The sequence below is a fragment of the Stenella coeruleoalba genome (assembly GCF_951394435.1).
Source record: "Stenella coeruleoalba genome assembly, chromosome: 3".
NCBI lineage: Eukaryota > Metazoa > Chordata > Mammalia > Artiodactyla > Delphinidae > Stenella > Stenella coeruleoalba.
In genome coordinates this window covers 1,160,178-1,177,816 of record NC_137148.1, presented here as the reverse complement: position 1 = coordinate 1,177,816, position 17,639 = coordinate 1,160,178, and the positions used below count along the sequence as shown (strand labels likewise).

Below are 17,639 nucleotides of genomic sequence, written 5' to 3'. Positions count from 1 at the left end.
CTTAGGACTCACTTTGGGGGCGCCCTTGGGTTGGCCCCGCTTTAATACTCAGCTCCTCTTAGGTGGGCTGTAGCGCACGTGCTTCTGTTTGCTGGGGTCTGGGCTGCCGGGGGCGCGGAGGGCCCCCTCACGCATGCCTGGCCACACCGTGGCGCTTGTCAGCTGGGGGTGGTTCAGGACCACGGACAGCGTTGGCCCCGCCTGGGACTGGAGCTTAGCGGGAAGTGTTCCCAGCAGGACACCAAGGACACATGGTGTCCTTGAGTGAGGCCGCGGGGCTGGGGGCTGGAAGCAAGCCCGTGTATCCAGTGCCCAGCGCCGTAGAGCTGACCCCTGGCTGTCGGAGGAGGGCGGGGGGAGGTGAGTGGGCTCGAGAATGGGCAGGTATTGGCTGAAGGAAGGACCGGGCATGAGTGAGGACGGCCTCCCCCTGGAGACAGTCGAAACCTGCGTGATAATCGGCCTTTTTGATCATTCCTGACACATTTGACTGAGAAAGTCTCTAAGAATAAAAGGCAGTGCTTCTGAGCCACGCCTGGGAAGAGGCGGCCTCGCTGCTGGCTTTCCCGCCGCAGCTCCCTGGCCTTTGAGAGCGGGATGGGCCGTGCTTCTGTGACGATTCTCTGCATTGGGTGGCCCGAACATCGGTCGAGACGGACCCACACCCCCGAGATTCCCCATCACGTGCAGCACACCAGCCCCTCCCCGTGACTCCAGGGCTCTAGGTAAAGAAAGGGACTTCTATGGGGGGGGCCTCATGGCAGAGAACGCAGTCTGCTTTTCCTTGGAGACCGGCCCTGCCTGCAGGTTCCCAAACTCGCGTGGCACGAGACCCCTCGGCTGTGGGGTGTGGCTGGGCCTTCCCAGATGCCCCCCTACCGCTGGCCCGGCTGTCGGCACCCCCGTTGTCTGCCCGTGGAATCGCCGGGTACAGTGCCTGGCCCGCCGCAGGGCCCAGGAGGCAGACGGCGGGCTGTCCCCCATCTGGGGAAGCGCGTGGACTGCAGTGTCGGAGCTGGGCTCTGCCACGAGCTGGTCTGGAGGGCGCGACGGTGTCGGGAGCAACGACCGCGGGCCTCGGGTCAGGCGAGTGTGTGCTGGCGTGGTCGGACTCCGGCACAGGCAGGGCCCCCCCTGCCACCCCGGCCCCGCCCTCGGCCGCCCCCCCACCGCCGTGCAGCTTCGGACGCCTGTCCTGCCGCTTCTGTCTGTGCCGGGTGAGCAGCGGGGCCACCGGGACCCACAGTGCAGGCAGGGAGGACAGGAGCGCGCAGGTGGCCCGCACCCAGCCCGGGCAGGCCTTCTCCTGCCCGAGGGGAGCTGTGCTGCAGGACACGAGGCCCCAGGGTGGGCATCGGACAGGGGACAGTTCCCCCCACCTCCACTCCCGGACGCAGCAAGGCGGACGCTCGGCCACAGGGGCTGTGTGGGGCAGCTCATCCCATCTCTTCCTGAGACGAAGCACCCAGGGTGGGTGGATGGAAAAGGCCCACGGCCGGGGCCCGCTCCCTGGGGCAGCGGGGACTCGGGCAGCTGAAGCCCCGGGGCTTGGCGGAGCCCCTCGTAGGGTTTTGGCTCTGAGACAGGCGTGGGATCTGGGGCGTCGGGTTCTGGAGACAGCCACTCCGCACACCCCTAGGGGCTGCAGGGTCTGATCCGCTGGGCGTCGTCAGACGCTGCGCTCCCCCCATAAGGGGGGCAGCACCGCCACCCAGCTGAGGCACTGTGGCGAACAGGACAACAACAGCCACGAGAAGCTCTTTGAGAAACGTGGCGCCATTCGTCCTGTGCCTGCCTGGTCCTCAGGGGCAGCTCCTTTCTGGGGAGAGTTTGAAAGCAGCTGCTTCAGCACTCCAGGCAAGGGGCAACTCGGAGCCACCAGACAGCCGGCAGCTTGGCGGGGCCACGCGGCTCACGCTCTGACCGGCTCGGCGGCGGTTTCTAGTCTGCGGCCCGGCTGGGCGTTTGCAGAGCCCATCCCCGCGGCGCTGGGCAAGTGTGGCTTGAAGCCGCGTCCCTGTGGGAGGGGCTTCAGGGACCTGCGAAGTCACCGGAGTCTGGAAACTGCTCCTGTCCTCCCGCCACCGACGGAGGCCCTTGCCCAAGGTCACTGGAATCGGCACCATTGCCCCCGGGGACATCGGGGATCTGGGGATCTGGGGTCTCAGAGCACAAGCAGCCCACGTGGCCCTTAGGGCACGAATGTCCACCGTGAGGGTCCCCTGGGCCCCGGAAGGCACCAGGGAAGGGCCAGGCCGGGTCTGAGGTGGCCCCGGTGCTCCCGGACCCCCACCCAGAGACCTACGTGTTGGGGGTTCCAGGCCTTGCAGCCCGGGGTGAGCAGGCCAGGAGGGCAACGTAGGCCACAAAGGTGGTCGGCAGCGGTAGGGGGCTGACAGCCTTCCAGGTCACCTGCCGGTAGAGGCCGGGCCGCGCCCGGTCATCCACGCTGTGTCGTCACAGAACCTGCCACAGAGACTCTCAGATCTGCCACGGGCTCAGATCCCCCAGCCGCTCGACCGGTAGCCTCTGTCCTGCCACACAGATGGAGCCCATGGGGCCGCCCCACCTCCACTCTGACCTTTGCCCCACATCTTCCTCAGTGGCCCCCGGACCAGGCAAACTTCTGGGGTCCTGATGAGGACCCAACCCCCGGTCGATGTGTGGGGAAGGCCAGAGGGGCAGGCCAGCCTGGCCCAGGGAACGGCAGGACCCGTGGATTTGGCCCTGGGGGCGGGGAGCTCCGGCTCTGTGAGGGGTAGAGAACCCTCTGCCGGCCCGCTGTGGGAGGGAAGGCGGCACCCGACCCGGGCCCCCAGGGTGGGGACGGAGGCCCAGGATGTGCAGCAGCCGCTGCAGACCCAGGAGGACGTATCAGCCACCCAGGAGCCCACCCTCCTGGGGCCCCTCCCCTTCCTGTCCCCCCCCAGGCCACTCCTCACGGCTCCTGAGGGTCCCCTTCTGAGACCCACAACCCGTCGAGTCCAGGGCCTCACTGTTCCCCCGTCATCACCACGGACCACTGCCTCTTACTCCGGTGTCGCGAGGCGGGCAGCATCCCTCCGGGGACGAGTCCGCTGTCCCAGTGCTCACAGAGCAGCATGGAGGCCCTGGCATTTGGGGCCTCTCAGATCCCCTAGAGGCACAACGTCCAGGGTCATCTGGGCAGGGCTACGGTCAGGGTGACAGGTGTGAGTCCAGGCGTGAGTGGCCACGAGGGAGACAGATGTGAGTGCCGGTGTGAGTGACAGGTGCGCCGCAGGCCCGGGCCAGGTGTGGATGGGCAGGACCAGTGTGGGGCCTCCTCAGAGGCCTCCAGGACGGTGGGGCTTGGAACCCTGGGTGTCCACCTGTCCTTGGACTTTAGGAGTCCCCCTGCGTGGCTGGGGACTGGTCGTTTTGTCTCTAGCGTCCCCACAGCCGGCGGGTGGGTCCCAGGGGTGCATCTGTGGACGGGTTTGTTTGGGGAGGGAACTCAGATGGTCCGTGTCATCCCGCAGCTGTCCAGGAGACCGGCTGCCCGATGCCCACACGTGTGTACTTGGGGACGCTTGGAGCAGAGGGGCGGGACCCCTGGAAGCTGACTCACCGTTTCATCCCATAAACATAAATGACACCAGCCACCTCGGAGAACGCGAAGAGATTCAGGTCCAGGGAAGCGACGTAGCGGTCAAAGATCTCGAGCCAGTAGTTTCCCGCCCGCAGCGTGAAGCAGGCGGGCCAGCCCTGGACCCAGCCCCCATGTTCAGGCGTCTCCCCTTGTCCACTCCCCCCAGCATGTCCCCCTGCACCTACGGAGCTGGAGGACGTGCTCGGATGGAGTGGCCTCCGTGGGCAGTGTGGGACGGAGTCCCCTCCCTGACCCTCAGCTCCCCTGTGACGATCCTTGAGGCACTGAGCCAGAGCTGCGGGGTCAGGGCCCTCGAGCCCTCATGGACGTCGGGCAGAGTGGACAGAGGGTAGAGGCAGCAGGGCAGTGAGGACAGGCCCTGCAGGGAGGCCTCCTTGGGGACCCATCTGGGCGTGGCCTTCAAGTCCAGGAGTGGTGTGACGACGCTGTCCGTGTTCCTGAGCGTGGACGTCAGGCCCGGGCTGAACAGCATCCCTGAGAAGAGCACGGCCCAGACGGGGGCCCCTGGCATGTGGGGGCGCCTGCGTGACGACGACGGAGGCCAGGCCTGTGCCCGGCATGTGGGGGCGCCTGCGTGACGACGATGGAGGCCAGGCCTGTGCGCGGGCGCTCTGCAACGCGGCGCATCCGCACCGGGGCACGCGTGCGCACCAGCCCCCCCCCCCCGAGTCAGGCTGTGTTATAACAAACCACAGGTGCGCCTCTGAAGGAAGGGGGCCTGTACCCCTAAACCCCCTGCAGCAGGCGCCGTGGGGCCTGGGGGCCTTGGGCTCAGGAGCCCATCCGACCGCTGTCCCGAGGTCCTGCCCCCCGACTGCCCCCGGCCTGCTGTCCCTGTCCCCGCATCAGCTGGCCCCGTGCGTGTCCCCTCCGGACACAGCCTGGCTCCGTGGCTACGCTCAGGCCCCTCTCCCTCGGCTCTGGGCACCCACAACTCCCACTCTCGGGTCAGCCTGGATCCCCGACTGCTGGGCAGGGCCCGTCGGACCTGCTGCGTTTAGGCCGTGGGGTTTTCTAGGAGCTCAGAGAAGCAAGGCACAGGGTCAGCCCCGATCCCTTCACTGCTGACCCCGGCTCAACGCCTGCAGCCACCTGCAGCCTGGCCGCAGCCCCTGGGGTACCTTATCCAGGAAGTCCTCCAGGCAGCAGGCCTCCAGGGGAGCCCGCCACCCGCTCGGGCCAGGTGGAGTCAAGGTGCGCGAGGGCAACCGCGTAGTCCTCCCTGGAGATGCTCTGGTCGGGGAGATCGAAGGCGTTGACGAGGCAGAGGATGTTTCTGCAGGGTGGCAGGTGGGGGGAGCAGATGCCCTAGGGGCGGGCCCTGGGAGGCCCGGCCTCGTGCACACACGGGGGACAGAGGCTGCAGCCTCGGGGCCCGGATACAAATGGACCTGCCACTCCCTGCCTCCCCGACTCGAGGGCCCGATGGCCCTGGGGGTGGCGCGCTCCTAGAGCTGCTGCGGTGGGGCCGCGGGGGGGCAGCTCTCCTCGTGCCTCCACGTCTGTCTCAGGGCTCAAGGCTCAGACTCCGCGGGGCTTCCACGTTTACGAATTCTCCTGCTCGCTAGAAGGAACTTGTCACCTTGCATCCAGTCCCCACACCATCCTGAGGGCATTTGCGGACGTGTCCAGAGTGGCTGACGCGCCCGTTCCCGCCAGGCGCCCGGGACACTCTGCCCTCTCATCTGCGGAGCTGTAGACAAGCCTCTCGCAGGCTGGCTGCGGCCGCGGTTTTCGCATTTTTGTGCTTTTTGTCAGTGATTTTGCTGTTTAAGTGCTGTCCAGTGTCCCAGGTGCAGCAAGGAGACGGGGATGAGCTGCTGTCCCGCGGGGGTGACGCTGCTCACCGCTCGGGCGTGGCCACTGCAGCCTCTCTGGAACATTCCAAGAGGCGCACTTGCTCAGCAGTGCCCGGAGCGCCCGGCGCTGCCCTTCATCCCCCAGCGCAGCCGAGCAGGGTCAGGACAGGCGTCCCCCCACGCTCTGCTGACACGGCCACCGTTCCGCTGGCCGTCCGGGGCCGTGGGGACGTTCAGCAGTGCCCGAAGGCAGGCGTGTGCAGCTCAGACGGGCTCCAACCACTAAACCATGTCTGGAGGCCACCAGCCCGTCCGTCCAACGTGGTAACTTCAAGGGTGGGGGCATCCTAACAGCGTCAGCTCCCGGGGCTGTTGTGACAAACGACGTCAGCCTGGGGAGTCTTAAAATAACAGGGATTCATCCTTTCCCAGCTCTGCAGCCAGCCGTCCGAGATCAAGGTGTGGGCAGGACCGCGCTCCCTCCGGAGGCTACAGGAGAGGGTCCTTCCTGCCTCTTCTAGCCCCTGGGGCCCAGGTGTCCCCGGGCTTGTGGCCACGTCCCTCCAGCCTCTGCCTCTGTGGTCACCCGGCCTTCTCCTCCGTGTCTGTGTGTCCCCCTTCTGTCTCTTATTAGGACACCAGCCATTGGATTGGGGACCCACCCTGTCCAGGACAACCTCACCTTAACCAGTCATCTCTGCAAGGACCCTGCTTCCGGGTCAGGTCCCATTCCAGGTTCTGGGTGGACCCTCCACCCCACTGCTCTGGGGAAACAGAAGGTCATCTGGGGGATCCCCACGTGGGGGCTGAGCTCGGGGCCGCCTGGCCCCAGAGCCCGAGGGCACCGTGCTCCCCCATCCAGTCAGCGCCCGTGGTCGCTGGCCGCCTTGAACCCCAGGACAGAGAAGACAGTAATGGGCGCAGAGGGAGGTCATGCCGTTGACCAGGGCGATGGTCACCGCGTCCCTCTTACAGTTGTTCCTGGGCAGACACGCGTGTCATCAGGGCCCCCGGGGGCCGCCTGTGCTCGACCTGGAGCACGGTGCGCTGCTGTGCTCTGAGGACAGCTCAGACCCCTCCCTGCTGACACCCTCCCGGGGGCCCGGCTCGCACTCACCCCGTGGTCCCCACCCCCTCTCCTGCCCCCGCCCCCGCCTGTCTGCACGGACAGCCGCCTGGAGGTAGGTTTAAGCGCGTCACTGCCGGCGCCGAGTGGCTTTTGGCCCGCGGTCGTGCCTGGTGCCAGGGCCAGCCCGTCCATAAAGGGGCGTGGGCCTGGCGTCTATTTTAAGTAACAAGGAGGTGGACACAGGCAGTATTTCTGCTTTTATGGCCACATGCGTCACACACAGGCAGCCCCCGGTGATGGCCTTGTTCCGGGGTTTGATGACCCAGGTTCTCTGCCTGCAGCCGCTCCGGAACTTGCTGGAAGCTGCCCCAGAGGGCCCCAACCTCCCGGCCCTTGGGGGATGACTCAGTAATTACCAGATCCTGACAATCTGTTCTCAGAAGCTCACACCAGATCACCCTCCGTCCCCGGCAGCAGGTCACGGCAAAGAAACGCGTGGTGTGTCTCTCTGAAGCCTGGCTCCCTGCCCCCAGCCCGGCCCTCCCTGGGCGCGTTGTAACTTGCAAAAGTGATGTGTCCTCCGAAGGCCAGGGACAGAGAAAAGAGTATCTGGGTGGCTGCATCCAGGGGGCTCTGCAGGACCTGCATCTGCAAGGAGATAGGGGCCCGAGATCAGACAAGCTGCCCTGGCCCAGTGCCTCCTGTTCTGGAATGTTCCCAGCGTCCCTGGGACTACTCCCACGAGCAGTGCCACCTGCTCAGGCCCCGAGAAGAGTTTGGGGCCGCACACGAGGAGCAGTTGACATGGCCAACTCCACCTGCCTGTTCGTGATGCGTAATGGCCCCCCGGGTCTCAGCCACACGAGACGTGTGGCCCTGAGCGCTAGGGGCACCGCCCTCTCGAGCTGGGAGTCAAGGCTGAGCAGCTCGGACTCAGGGTGTATACTGCTCCCCTCAGGCCCGGGGTTTTGAGGACTTGAGGGCCAGGTGGGGCCCCCGTGCACACAGTGCCTGATGTTTCTGCTGCTAGACCGGGCGAACCTCCACCCGCTTGCGTACCAGGGGTCTGTCCCTCCCCCGGGCAGGGCTCTGCCTGGGAAGCTGCGGGATGAGCCGGGCAGCCCCTGGGGTCCCGGGGATGCTGGGCCCCGGAGACTGTGGAATGGCCCAGTGGTCCGCGCCTGGTGGGGCTGCACTGCTGGGTGAGGGCCCCAGGGGTGGGACATGTGGGTCCCCAGCCGGCCTCCCCCCTGAACCCCCATTTCATAGCGTTCCCCATGTTCCAGACCAAGTCCTCCTCTGCTCCCTCCCCTCCAAACCTGACCCCTGGGATCCCAGGCTGCCCCTCCTTGTGACCACACCTCTGCTCCCACAGCCAGGGGTTGGGACGAGCTGGGCTGGGCAGGGGCCCCGGCTCGTGTGCTTCCAGAGCCCGGACCCCTGGGGGCTTGGATTCGGGACCCACTTACGTCGGGCGCGAATAGGTAGGTCCGTCCTTCGGTCGCCCCAGGCAGGGTGAGTCCTCTGATGAGGAAAACCGAGAGGAGCAGGTGCAGGAACGAGGCCATGAAAAATTGCCTGAAAAAGGCCGGCTGTTAGTCTTCTCAGTGTGTCTGTTCCGCGTGAACCCTCGAGAGGGGTGGGTGTACCGAGATGCTTGGGTCCACTGTCACGTCACCCATGGGATCTGGGAGGGGATGGTGGGATGTGAGCTCCCGTCAAGCTTGCGGCGTTTGGGGCCCCCCCTGAAGCCCATACGTGGACGCCGCTGAGGAGGGCGATGGCCTCCCCAGGGTGGGCGGTCTCCCCCTCGCCCACAGTCAGGCCCCTCTTCCTTCCACGCTGAGGCCCCCAGCTGGCCGCTTCTCAGGGTCCATGGGGCCCACACCTGCCCACACCTTCTCCCGCAGAAGGACCAGCCCCCAGTTCTTCCAGGGTTGGGGAGGGGTCTGCACACACGGCATCTGCGAGTGGACGCCCTTCCCTCCCGACCCCCAGACCCCAATGCAGACACTGGGGAACTACCCAGCGCATCTTCAGGGACTTTCATGGCAGGATTATTCGGGCTTTCTGGCTGGCTTGTTGCGACTGACGGCTGCTTCCAAAATTCCCCTCAAGCTTGGAGCCCCTCACGGGAGAGTAACCATCACCCTCACGTGGTAACCGAGGAAAAGCACAGGCGCACACGCACACTCGGACCTGCAAACCTCCATGATCACGGATCGGGAGACCTGAGAAATGCACAGGATTTCATCACAGTCATTTAAAGGACAGACATATAACATATTAGACTTATCCAAGCCCGGAAGGAAGAGAGGGCGGGAAGCTCTGTGCTGGGTGCAATTTGAGAGGCAGGCTTGGGGGCTTAGGCTCCGGCTCCCCTGGTCCTTATTGCGTGGAGACCAGGTAGCTATCAGTATGTTTTTTCTCATTGTCTACGTCTCTTTAAAAGATAATCCACTGTTTGAAACAAAAATGCTGAGAATGCAGGAGTTTCCTGGCGGTCTAGTGGTTAGACTTGGCACTTTGGTCATGGAACTAAGATCCCACAAGCCGTGCCGGGCAGCCAAAAAAAAAAAAAAAAAAAAAGTGCTGAGAATGAACTTGCTGCTTGTAACACATTGCAAGTCAAATGTACGACAACGGTGTGGACACTGGGGAGGGAGAGTGATGCTGAGAGCTTCCTCCGTGCAGTGGTACAGCGTTGCCTGGAGACAGACCATGATGCTACAACCCCTGATTCAACCACCAAGTTGCTACTAATGAGCAAAGCACATAGAGTGGGACCAAAAAATACTCAGCAAGAGTGAAACAGGAGCACAGAACAGAGGGCACAAGCAGGAAGGAAGTACGAGGCGACAAGCTAAACCAAACCAGATAAAAAAGGCAGGGGGCTCCCCTGGTGGCGCAGTGGTTGAGAGTCCGCCTGCCGATTCAGGGGACACGGGTTCGAGCCCTGGTCCGGGAAGATCCCACGTGCCGCGGAGCAACTAAGCCTGTGCGCCACAACTACTGAGCCTGTGCGCCGCAACGGGAGAAGCCCCCGCAATGAGAGGCCCGCGCACCGCAAGGAAGAGCAGCCCCCACTCGCGGCAACTAGAGAAAGCCCACGCGCAGCAACGAAGACCCCACGCAGCCAATTAAAAAAAAAAAAAAGGCAGGGATTGTCAGACTGGATAAAGAAGAAGACCAACTGTATGCTGTCTACGAGAATGACACCTCAAACGAAAAGGCCCAGAGAGGTGAAAAGAAAAAATGGGAAAAAGTGCACTATGTTGATTTAGTCAGCAAAGGCTGGGGCAGCTCCTCTAACATCCCAGTGCACTCGGAGCAAAGGCCGGGGCAGCTCCTCTAACATCCCAGTGCACCTGGAGCCGACGCTCGCCAGGCTAAGGAGCTTCACCTCACGGTGACAAAGGCCTCAGTTCTCCGGGGACACGTGACAGCGCTGAAGTTGCGCCCCTCCTCGCCGAGCCTCTGGACCCCAGAGGCCAGCAATGATGGAAATGGGGAGGGGTCCTCTGGGGCTGGTGGGAGCGGGGTCTGGCCTGTGGGCTCTCACCTTCCCAGTGGTCTCAGTGCCTCTGATGACGCACAGGTGCACCATGGCCCAGGAGGCCGTCAAGCAGACCCGCAGCCAGCGCTGGACAGAGCCGCTGTCGTTGGTGTCGGCCGTGATGTTCAGCGTCTGCCGGTACCGGAAGAGGCTCACAGCGCTGCTCTCCCGGCACTCCAGCCTGGAGCCAGCCCGTGCAGTCATGGGCTGGCCATAGACTGCAGATGACCGGGGCACACCGGGCGGGACTGCTGCCACCCTGAGTGAGGGGCAGGGAGGCTGACTGCCAGTGGCCTCTGTGGCCGACACGGGGAGCCTCCCAGCCCAGCCCCTTGGCCTGAGCACCCAGGGCCAGCCTTGTCCAGCGTGTGCCGAGCACAAGTTTCTATCAGGTAGAGGCAGGAAGGGAAAGAGATCAACCCAGCTTTACGAGCGAACTTGAAAACCGTGACTGTTCCCCACATCTGGGAGGTGTCCCCCGATGACGCCCTTGGCTGGGGTCTCCACCTAAGGACTTAGTTCAGGGAGCGCAGCAGCCTGTGTGTCACCCTCCTGTCGCCGAGCACACGGGCAGCCGCGAGGGCCCGGGTGCTCCTCAGTGAAGGAACAGGGCGTCCGGGGCCCTGGGTCCCGCAGGGAGCAGGCAACAGCAGGGGTAACGAGACCCAGTCTCAAGGTGCCGGCTGAGGCTGGGCTTCCCCCCCGAGAGCAGTGCCCGTGTGGTTGAGGTCCGGCGGGCAGGCGCTGCAGGGCAGCGGGTTGGGAGGAGTTGGGGAGGTACCACAGCACCCATGCCAGGACCGTGTCGCGGCGCATGCTGGCCAGGACTGTGTCACAGCGCATGCTGGCCAGGACTGCGTCACAGTGCGTGCTGGCCAGGACCGTGTCGCAGTGCGTGCTGGCCAGGACCGCGGCGCGGCGTGCACTGGCCAGGACAGATGTGACGAAGCTGCTGAGCCCTGCGGGCTCCAGCCGCGGTCAGCGTCCCCCTCCTGGCTGCCCCGTTGCAGACTGTCCTCAAGCACATCCCACAGTTCTGCTCCCTACATCGCCCCAAAGGGCTCCCACTGTCTGCCCGCAGGCCTGCAGCTGGCTGCGTCCGCCCGTGGGCAACCCGTCACCTTCCCGGCCATGTGGTGCTCTCCGGGCTGGGCTGCGTTTGGCTCTCCACCAGCCTCAGGCTGCTTCCAGGTGGGGCTTTCAGACGGCCTGCAGCCACCAGGTGTGTCACAGGCCTGGACGGTGGTGCTCGGATCCCTTAGTGCAGCGCCCGCCTCGAGGGTACGCAGGGTGCTGGGTCTGCCCCCGCCTGGTCTCCCCTGGCCACGGGGAGCTGGGCCTGCCCTCCGCCTGGTCTCCCCTGGCGCCTGAGCTTCCCTTAGTGCAGCACCCGCCTCGAGGGTACACGGGGAGCTGGGTCTGCCCCCGCCTGGTCTCCCCTGGCCACGGGGAGCTGGGCCTGCCCTCGCCTGGTCTCCCCTGGCGCCTGAGCTTCCCTTAGTGCAGCGCCCGCCTCGAGGGTACGCAGGGTGCTGGGTCTGCCCCTGCCTGGTCTCCCCTGGCGCCTGAGCTTCGGGGATAGGCGGGCTCAGCGCTCTGCACGCATGAGCTGGGCGATACGGGACAGCCTGCTGCTGCGCCGGGGCCGGCCCGCCGCCTCTGCCACCACACCCGGCATCCAGTCCTCCCACAGGGACGCCGCTGCCCGGGCCCCTGCATCCTTACATCAGGGCACCTCCCGTGTCTGCAGGTTCAAAACAACCGGATATGCACTGGAGTGATGATCAAACACCCACGAAACGCGCATGGCACACGTAAATGCAGCCTGCCCCCCCGCCCCGCTGCCCCCAGCAGAGAGGTGCGTACCCTCTCTGCCCAGGTAGGGCGAGATGGCCGTCCACACCCGAGGCTGCCCCTGCACAGGCGCTGGCCAATGGTGAGCGCGATGTGGAAGCGGCTGCCCTCGAAGGCCGGGCGATGAGGTAGGGGATGATGAAGGTGTCTGAAAAGACGCAGCGGTCAGCCAGCGGCGCCGTCTGCCCGGCCAGGCCTCGGGCTGGAGGACGACACAGAGCTGAGGGAGAAGCGCTCGTGGCCGCCCGAGGGGAGGATAGGGGACCCCCATGTCAGGGGGTTGCCGTTGTTTTAAATGACTTGCTGTCACCCCACCATCTGGTGCTTTATTGGTGGTTTTCATCCACAGACAGGCTGCGTTGTTCTCCCTGAGGCCCTGTGACCCCTGGTTCCGGGGCTCCTGAGTCGGGGAGCCGGTCTGCTCACGTGGAGCCTCAGAGTAGGAGACACCCCAGACGGTCTCCCAAGCTTCGCCCTGAGTTGGCGCAGGAACCTGTCTCTCCAACCCTTCACCCCAGTCCAGACGCTGGGAGGTGGACCCAGCGGCGGCGCGAGAGGTCGCCGAGGCCCCCAGCACGTACTGACGGATGCCAGAGCCCGAGGGAAGGGCAGGCAGAGATGGCGGCGGCCCTTCTGCCCCGCGAGCCCCCGTGGACAAAGTGGGTGCCGCGAGGTGGCAGGGCCTGGCCTCCCCGAACCCACAGACCTGCCAGGCCTGCTGGGGAGACCCCGGTTCCCCACTGGATGCTCCCACGCTGTCGGGAGGGCCACTAACTCCCCAGCACGGAGTCGGCGATGTTGGCGTCTCGCCTGAGGGCCCTTCCCTCCGGGTCCCCGCCAGCCGCGCGCTTCGGACCGGCATGTGTGGGCACGTCGATGCTCCAGGACCGACGGCAGCTGCCCCCGCCCCCCGCACAGGCCCAGGTGACCCCACGGAGCGGCTCAGCGTCAGCGCCTGGCCAGCGAGGTCGGCCGGCTGCGTCCCCCCCCACGCCGTCTGCAGGAAGCCTGGACTCAGCGTCCAAGGGCCACTTGCATGCCCCACAGGCCCCGTGTTCTTCACCAGCACAGCCTCCGTCTGGCTTCTCGTGTCACAATCCGGTGTCTGGAGGCTGAGCTGGGGCCCTGGAGGGAGCAGGTGGCCACGGAGCCCTCAGCCCACGTTGGCCTCTGACGGGACTCCAGGGCCAGCGCTTGGGGCAAACAGTGCTTGTCGGTGTCTTCTGCGTAGCAGCCGCATTAGAGGAGAAAGTTAAACTCGAGGGACTCAGCCTCAGTGGAGGCGCCGGACGCCCCCGGGGTGCGAGGGCATCTGTGGGCTGGGACTCGGAGCTAGACGGGTGTGGACAAAACCCAGGTCACCCAGGGAGCCCCTGGGGGGAGGGGCCGGTCACAGGGCCGGGGCCCGGGGCACAGACGGAGGGCCCCTCCTCCCTGCCCGCCCCGTCTCTACGCTGCACCGTGGGAGCTCCTGCAGGCGGGCCTCCCAGCCACCCTTAGGCCTCGGGACGCACAGCTGCAGCGTGGCGAGGACTGACGTGGAATGGCCACGCGGGCAGGGACCGAGTCCTAGGTACGTGGCCCACTGTCTAGGAAGGGCTGTAGTCTCCGGGCTAACCAGACCTTGGCCCCTTCCCCCTCCCCCCTGCTCTGAGGGGTAACCCCGGCTGGACAGGCCCAGGTGGGGGCCTTAGGGGTGGCCGAGGTCAGCATGACTGGGCCCACCCAGAGGAAATATCCAGGGAGGGCGGGGGTTTCTCCTGGGGCTGGGTCGCCGCACTGGGGGAGAAGAGAACAAGAGGCATTTCTGTGACCACGTGGGGAGCAGCGTCCACCCTGCGCATCCGATGCCTCTCACCCCAACGGGACTGCCATGGGGACAGGAACGCAGATCGCAAACCAGGCTGGGGCGCTGGGGGCGGGGCGCAGAGGGCTCCACGTCCAGCGTGGGCACCTGCCTCCCTCAGCTCACACAGTAAGTTCATTTCTTCTAGATCTGAAGGAGGGAGGAGAGTTGGTCCACCATCGGGTGGACCTCAGCGCAGGGTCCACAAGATCCGTGATGCTGGGATGAAGTAAGACAAGCATGTTTGGTCCTCATCCCGAAAAGAAATGCATTTCGGAGCTCAGAGCTCCCAAGACCCTCAGCATCTCGCGGGCGACGGGAGAGAGAAGCAGCATCTGCGGTCCGTGAGAAGCCCTTTAACCTTACCTGGGCTCGTGCCAATGGGGTATAACCCCTGGAGGATGGAGCTGGTGGCCAGAGGCCCTGACCACGCCCACCAGGGAGACCGAGTTAATCCCCAGTCAGTGGCCAGTGGTTCCGTTAAAAACCCTGCCCGGCGGGGCTTCTGGGTGGGTGACACTCAAGGCACAGGAGGGTGGCCCCTGCGGAGGGCGGGGTCTCCGTGCCCCTCCCTGCGCCTCGCCCTTCACGCCTCTTCCATGTGGCGATTCTGAGTTGCGTGCTTTATAGTAAACCTGTCAGCCTAAGTGTTTTCCTGAGTCCTGGGAGCCGTTCTAGCCAATTATTGAGCCTTAGGAGGGGTCATGGGACCCCTTGAATTTGTAGCCAAGTTGGACAGAAGCTGTGGGTGACTTGGGGACCCGCTACTCCAGATTGGCGTCTGAGGGGGGCATCCTGTGGGTGAGCCCTTGGCCTGTGGGGTCAGGCGGTGTCAGGGTGGGGTGAGGTCGTGGGGCACCCCGTTGGTGTCCACTGAGGACCGGAGACCCGGTCGGTGTGGGGAAAACCTCACAGGTTTGGTGCCACAGCCCTGAGAGCAGAAGGGGCACCAAAGAGCCGGTGACGCGGAGCACGCAGCCCCGTCGGGGGGGCCCGCTGTGCACGGCAGCCCGCTGGCGGATCTCGGAGAGCCCCCCCCTCACCCCGCGCTCCACCAGCCCGGGGGTGCTGGGTGCAGCACACACCAGGCCAATCCGCTAAGAAACTGTGGGGAAAAAGAGGGTTCCGGTCGGAACAGCACCAATAGCCCGGGTTGCCCAAGATCTTTACGGAGAGAATCACACGAGGACAGAAAGGAGAGTGACATGCTGTGTGTGTGTGCGTGTGTGGAGGGGTGACACGTCGCTGGGGGGACTGCTTCCCAAACCCACCGAGACAGTCGACACCAGGCCAGACACCCGGGCTGGTGCCTCTGTGTCTCTGGCTCACACAGAAGAGTGACGGCAAAGGCGTCTGAAGGAAGCGCAAGCCGAGAGGATCACTGCTGGACGCCAGGGCTCCTTAAAAACCCGCACGACTTAACTGCGCCGCTTCCGGTGCCAGAGTCCGCAGACCTCCAGGGACGCGGAAGTCCGGGCGGGACAGGGCAGCGCAGAAATCGCAGCCTCTCGAGGGGGGCCCCCATCCGTGTGTCTCCCTGGGGTGAACCCCGAGCCGCAGCCCGTGTCGGAGCCCCGCGGTCGGCGACCGGAGTCACCGCCGGGCCTTTGTGCTTCTGCCGTCGTCTGGCTTAAAGAACAGCTCGCTGCGGAGTGGCATCTGTGTGACAGGATCCCTGGCCATCTGTCTAGATGCTCTGCTCAATTCTGTCCCAGCGTTGCCTGGCGCTTCCAGAGCGGGGGCAGAACACTGGGGTGGGGAGTCTGTGCAAGTCAGGGTGAGGCGCCGTCTGCTTCTTGCCTCTCCCTCATCCTGGGAGTCAGCAGAGGTGCTCAGGGCAGGAGAAAAGGGCCTCTCGCAGCGTGAGAAGCTTAAGTATTTCATGACGTTGCATTGAGAGCTTCCACGTCTGAAAACAGAGGCAACAGGAGTGTCTCAAAGCCCTGGGCGTGGCGGGGGACCGGGCTGCCCTGGCCGCGGGCGCGGCCGCCCCGAGGGCCTCACTGTCTGGACCGCGGGGAGACGGACCTCGCAGGAAAGGGCTTCCCAGGCCCCCGGCTCCGGCAGCTCTGAACAGTCAGTAAGGTTGTGGACAGTGAAACGTTTGCAGACGTCAGATCCCCCACGTACGGAGCGTCGCCGAGGCCCTGACCTGACGCAAAGGGCGGCGAGAGGCCCCCGCGAGCCCCGGGTCGGGTCTGCCGCCGGTGCTTCTGCAGTTCCCGAGGGGCCCGCGTCAGAGAGGCGCTGGCCAGGAGACCCGGGGCCCAGGCACCCGCCCGACCCCAAACCGCGGGAGCTCTGGCATCTCTGGGGCAGCTGTTACAGGGGTACCTGCACTTTCAAACTCTCCTGCATGCCCTGTATCGTCTCACAATCAGGAAACAAAGACTTTATAAAGACGCAGCGTCCTTGTGACCAGGAAGCCGGCAGGCGGCGCTCATGTGAGGTCTGCTTCCCACCGCCCACTGCCCCCCATCTCGCGAGGAGGGCTGGCTGTCCACCCCTGAAAGGGCAAGGATGCCTCCCCGCGACCAGAAGACGGGGCGTGAGTGTCACCAGCTCCTGGGCCCTGAAAGAGACACTCCCCAAATTTCCCACCAGAGACCAACTCAGGTGGGAAGGTCGGAAGGTGCTGGGGAACCGCCGGTCTCGCAGGGGCAGAGGAGCCTCAGCTCAGAGCCCACATGAGGACGAGCCTGCCTGAAAACCGCCGCCCTGAACCTGGGGACAAAACGGGCCACGTCCGCCCCCGAAGGCAGTGGTCCGGCCAGCCTGCGGCCTCATGTCCCCAAGAGCAAGTGTGACACCGAGAGAAGGCCCTCGAGCGAGAAGCAGCCCAGCTGAGCCACTCCGGCTCCAGCCCATGGGCTTCGCTGCTGGGACCCCGAGCAAAGCCCTGGGCTCGCGCTCTGGGGTGCTGTCAGCAAGGCCGCAGCGCCTGCAGAGGGGGCCTGGGCCCTGACCGCCGCAAGCCCAGACGGGCAGCCTAGTGAACAGCACCGCAAACCTGAGGCCACTGGACCTCAGAGGGACAAATCCCCCGGGGGCGGCAGGTCCCTAACACCCTGGAGGCCGCGGGTGGGGACGGATGTGGAGGGTGCGCGGCTCACCTCCCCCATAGGCCTGGCACAGGTACGGGGACCTCCAGAGGTTGCCCAGGCCCACGGCAAACCCGACACGGCTCAGGAGGCACTGGAGCTTGTTGTCCCACTTGGGCCGCTCGTCCCCACCAGCTTCCACAGGTGGGTCCGGCTCCAGGGTGCCCGCCATGCCCACCACCTGCTCCTGGCCGCAGCCCGGGGCCTCCACTGGGGATGGGAAGCCGCAAGCCGGCTCCCCTGCAGGTGTGATTTTTCATGATTTAAAGGAAAACCCGTGGAGCCGGTTAATTGGTAACAACCCCCCGCCCGCCACAACTGCGTGCCCCTGCCCCCCCCTGGCTCCCGCCCGACGCCAACAGCCCACAGCTGCTGCCACCACCAGCACGAGAACCTCAAGGATTCCAAGGCTGGGGCACCTTTAGTTGTTTTTATAAAATTTTACTTTTAATTAACTTCGTGAGATAATTGCAGACTTGCACGTTGCCATGAGGAGCAGTACCAAGTGCCCACGCTCCCAGCCCCCCAGTGGAGACGTCCTGCAAACATCTCGCCAACGCCACAGCGGACATGTCCGTCCCCGAGGGTCCCTCTGTCCCCTGTGTGGCCGCACCCCTGGCGGCCTGCGTCTGCACTGCGTCGCTATAGATTCGTCATCTCAGGCACACTGTATAAACCGTGTGACCGTGGGGTTGGCCTCAGTCTCTGGAGACCCACCGGGAGGGGTGCAGTGCGGCCATGGGGCTCCGTGTCCGCTGCGCACTGAGCGGGTGGGGCTGTGAG

General features: G+C 65.1%; 1 pseudogene across 1 annotated transcript; it reads right to left on the bottom strand.

The window, feature by feature from the left end:
• Window positions 1-4,689: 4,689 nt before the first annotated feature.
• On the bottom strand, window positions 4,690-17,207 carry LOC307184092 (inactive sodium-dependent neutral amino acid transporter B(0)AT3-like; annotated as a pseudogene). The gene is made up of 9 exons: window positions 16,869-17,207; window positions 11,922-12,057; window positions 10,837-11,014; window positions 10,062-10,314; window positions 9,903-9,976; window positions 7,969-8,077; window positions 7,044-7,147; window positions 6,276-6,411; window positions 4,690-4,907 (listed from the first exon to the last, which is right to left on the bottom strand). The product of its transcript is annotated as an inactive sodium-dependent neutral amino acid transporter B(0)AT3-like (transcript).
• Between the last annotated feature and the right edge of the window lie 432 nt (window positions 17,208-17,639).